Below are 5098 nucleotides of genomic sequence, written 5' to 3' on the forward strand. Positions count from 1 at the left end.
AGTCCCTCGCTCTTTTTTTTCCTCCCAGATACGTTCGCCTCCCCCATGTTACTTCTTCTGGGGAGAAAAGGCAAATCAATGAGTTTAAAAGTGAGTAAAAGTGTCTCTTTTCTGTGCCACAGCCTCATGCATGGCTGTTAATTTGCCATGCGGGGAAACATTATGGGTCCATTAGAGGCTCTTAAATTGGATTCAAGCAGGAAACTCATTATCGGCCACATAAGGAAGATTTCAATTGAGAGTGCTTCATCTGATATTTGATATAACTACCATATTAGAGGGAAATGTTGGATCATATTCTCCGCCAAAGATAATTCTCAGCAGCGTTGCTGCATTAACTTTATTTCACTTTAATAACAGTTGTGGATTCATTCATATCTTATTTCCCTGCTGAAAATGTGGCTATATATTTGTGTCCTTTAAGCAAAGAATTAGTGTAGCTCAATAACGCCTGGCATCAAACTAGGATGCAGTCTCTCCATTCAAGGCTCCTAACTAATGTATTGCTAAAATCGGGTGCACACTCAAACAATGCATAGATTTCCAGTGCGATCAGTTGTATAATAGCAGAGCTTTCATCTTCAAATCTCACCAGGGGTTGAGAGCAAAGGCCAGAACATTTAGAATGTAGAATGTCTTCTAGGCAAAAATGACTCTGAATTTCATTGTTGTGTTTCAGGATTTTATTTGTGTATGTTACTTTGCTTCTCATCTTTGACTTATTCCTACTCACAGCTCACCTGTCGACTAAGCCATCTTTAAAGAAACAGTTCAGTGTTTTGAGAAGTAAACTTAAATAGCTTTTTATTGAGATTACAAGATGGACATAAATCTTATGTCTGTGAGCACAGTGCTGAGCGGGGATACAGGCTGAAACACTGTGACGACAAGACCTCAGATGCTGCACACAATCACTTTTATCCAGCTCTAAGAGATCACAGGTTTGGTTGAATTTTGTGTTGGTGTTAGTTGTTGGTTGGCTTTATACACTGTTGTTCAAACGTTTGGGGTCACCTGTGATATTGATTTTCTTCTTCTTTCCTTCAATAATGACTATTTTAACAGAGACACAGAGTATAATTAAGGCATATAGTTCTGGCCCCGAAAGAAGAATAATTAAATGATTCTTCAGTCTGGCCCCCTTTGGCTAAGTGGAGAGCAGGGTCATCCTTCAATCAGAGGTCCCTGGCTCCACTAGTCACATGTCGATTTGTCCTTGAGCAAGACCCCAAACGAGAGTGGGTGAATGGGTGAATGATGACAAGTAGTGTGAAAGCGCTTTGAGTGGTCGGAAAGACTGGAAAAGTAAGTACAAGTAAACAAGTAGAGTCCATTTACCATTACATCTTATGTTTAGTTGATGTTTGCATCAGCTACATGCCAGAGAAGGATACTGTTACTATTCACCATAGGCGGCATTTTTGTGCACTTGACACACAAACAGAAACTTGTTCCTGTTTAAATCTGCTTACATTGTGATGCTACGCTTACAGTCTCTTTTACAATGACTGGCGATTTCTTCTCCTCTAACTCAACTCTTGCTCTCAGGGATCTTTGTCTCTTTCTGTCCTTTCAGTTGTGAGTGCAGTATTTTGCAGTATCTAACAAATCAATTCTAATTTCCCAACAAAAAAACTTCTGTGGGAACTGTAGGTACAAAACGTGATTATCCCCCAAATACAAACTAGACACAGAACAATAGTAATGACAAAATCCATTAATATGAACTATTCTTATGTTATTAACAGTCTTGGCTGTGGTATTTTCTCATTCTATGATGAAGTTACACTTTGTCTATGTTATGAGAGCTGGTGAGGTATAGCCATTAACCTCATCCTTCTCTTTCATTGTTTATCATGAAATGCTGCTGTGTTCTTCCACTGTCCAAATAAACAGCACAGAGATGGTAACTTCCTCGACATGCCCCTGATATTTAATAGTGTCAAGCCATGATTTATTCCTTGATGACTGTGTTGAGGAAACATGGGGAGGGACTCCTTGATCCTCAAAACACGAGCTAATGGCACAACTGTATTCCTTGTTGTTCTTGTGGGAAGGAGAGGTGGAAGGGGAGAGTCTCGGGGGGATCAGGTGGGTGAGGGGGTGGTGCAGGGACAAAAACACACTTGAAAGAGGCGCCATTCTTCCCCGTGGTACGCCATCACAGAGCATCTGCACACATCCAATGGACCTTCCTTCATGTGCCGTGACGGTTATCGCTGTTGGCTGCTTCGTCGCATCGGCCACATGTTTTTGAACCGCTCCAAGCTTGCATTTGTTTGATCATCTGCCGATTTTGATTCCTGATCGCCATGTCGTAAGATAATGATGTGTGTGTAGGTGTGTGCGCACTTCTGTGTGCCTCGCAATACAGTTCAAATAGATAATCAGGGTGCTGCTTCCTGGCAGAGTGCTTGGGAGCTTTACTTAGTTGCATGGTAACTGCTAATTAAATGAAAATGTCAAACGCGTATGTGTGTCCACGTGCGCATGGACGTGTGCGTTTTATTCAGTGCCTTTGACCCACGGGCAGTGATGTCCTCTCATCATCAGGATGGAAGGTTCTGCAAAACACCAACAGGTTTCAGGAAACCTCAAGGAAGCCTTCAAGGAAGCCTACGAGAAGGGCTTTGAAGGGGAATTCAAAAAGCTGCACTAGAGTGACGTCACTTATTTTTGAAAGTGTGACCTCTAACAAAAGTAAAGTAAATCAAGTCCTGCTTTCACTTCACTGGCTTTAGAGTAGCGTCAATGCAAAAGGAAAAGCTGTTTTTTTCCTCAAATCAACCTGAGTGGGAAGTATTTCTTTTGACAGTGCAATGGTCTGTTGTGTTCTCTGTGTACTGTGTACATTGGCAATTCAAGTCCATTAAAAACTGTGTGATATTGTGATCCCACAGTAATCCTCTTGGAATAATGATTGAATACATTTTTAAAAAAGTAGCAAAAGGCACACCTCTCTTGACCTGCCTCAATCTGTTAGTCATAATTCATAATATGTGGTCGGTTCATTTGCAAAACAATTAATATATTAATTACATCTGTAGGAGGTGTTCGTTAAAGTACACCACGTGTGAAAAATTACCCTAAATGACACTTTAAATTCAAAATGGCCGACTTTCTGTAGCCTTTAGGGTATACTTCCAAGAGGCTTTTCTGTGTATCTCCACGAGTACCAGTAAATGTAGATTTACTGAGCAGCAGTGGTGGGCCGTCAGGGCCAGCAAGGCCTTCTCTGTTGGCCTAAACAGAATCACAAAGTTAAAGCTATTTAATAATTTTTCTTAAATACACTGCATATATTATAAATTATAAAAATATTTTACCCATTATCTTATTTTCTCATTGCACAGCTACTGCCTTCCTCAGTTGCTCTGCTTCCAGTGTAGCTTGTTTTAAGTAGAGCTTTAATCCAATCAGATTTCACCTCTGTGTCTCTAGTAAGAAGAGAAGCCCGAGGCCTTCAGACTCACCAGTGAATCCCTTTGCAGTTTAAGTAAATGGGGACAATATTATTGATTGGTATAGTCTTCACTCAATCAGAACTTTAGTTTGACATGTTGGGCGTATTCTTTGACATGCCAGAGCCTTCTAGCTGGCCTACAAGTACGTCAGCATTACGTGCACTGCAGTGAGGTGCAGCGTGCGCTGTGATTGGTCAGTTTGTGAGCACGTGACTATTGTGAAACCAAATTTAACGTAGCCAACAAAGCTTAGTCGGAGTAGTAATGATATGGAAGAAATGACATTTTTTACATTTTGCTTGGTGTAGATTATTTAGTTTTTTACCTAGCTTTGTTTTTTTAACACTCAATGGCTGAAGGAGAAGAAATGGATTTGTGAGTTGGGATTTAACCGTGGGATTAAACTCTTTGTCAACAAAGAAAGGATGGAGTTTGTCTTTAAGTGAACAGCATTTGGTAAGTCAACTGCGTTTGTTTTTTTACATCTAATATCTGAATGGCCCGTGCCCTCGAGTGTGTAGCAGAATGCGTGTTGCTGATGTTGTTTTCCCGTTAAGCTAGTTAAGCATAGCCTCCCAGAAGTGTGGTGCCTCAGCTGTTTTTAGTTTTGTTTTGTTTCAGTTCAGAGGTCACACAGCCTGTTGTCTCCTACGTGAGCGCAGAAAACATTATATTTCCTACAATTTAAGCTTCTGCATTTTCCAAATGCACTAGTATTAGTATAACGTATTGTTCAGTTCGTAAGCCGAATACGTGTATTTGTTACACCCCTAGAAACGAATAATATCCATTGTGGCGCCATCATCAGGTTATTAGGTGGTGTTTCAGCTGCAGGACAGCAGTGAATGCCCATGTATAAAATGAATGGTCCGCCACTGGCTTTAAGGCATACATGGGCAACAAAACTACATTACATAAAGAAGCTAACAGCCGAAAACAAGCCCTCTTGAACCCTAGCCCTATTTTTAGGCCTCTGCTCGAAAATGTCATACCCATACTCAAAAGGGCTTATCTCTCTAACTACAAGGCCTATTTGAATAATTTCAATGGCATAATAACACTAACACTTGTGAGATTTGTTAATATGTGTATTATCAGTGTATATGTTACTGGTTAATGCTGAATGAAGATAGCACACAGCTCAAATTGAAAATGTTCAGGTTCGCCTGAAATAAAAGCACTTTTATTGGTATTTTGTTCTTGAAATGAGGCCCTTGCTAGCCTAAAAACTCTCCCAAATCATAGCAGTAGTCATGTCAGTAGTCTCAAAAAAAGATGTGGCTTTGATAAAGTGAAGCAGGCCAGAAATATCGTTGGTTTTGTACAGGTCAGCCGACGTCAATTCTGATTTTGGAAGCAGCACTTTCAGCTGTTTTATTGTAATTTGATATACTATATAACTATATATTTCACTTTTTTTTATCACTAATAGTGTTCAATCTATCTATTACAGCAGTTTGACATCATTTTGAGAGCCTGGGTCCTATATAAACCTGTAAAACAGGGCTCATCCTCGTCTGAGTTCCAGTTTCACAGACTTCCTTTGAACCTTACACAGCCTTCTGATTGGCGGATTTTCGTCTACAACACAGCGTTGAATGCGGAAGAGTCTAAGCAGTGTAATGATACGTTTG

Source organism: Pholis gunnellus (assembly GCF_910591455.1).
Source record: "Pholis gunnellus genome assembly, chromosome: 20".
Classification (NCBI taxonomy): Eukaryota; Metazoa; Chordata; class Actinopteri; order Perciformes; family Pholidae; genus Pholis; species Pholis gunnellus.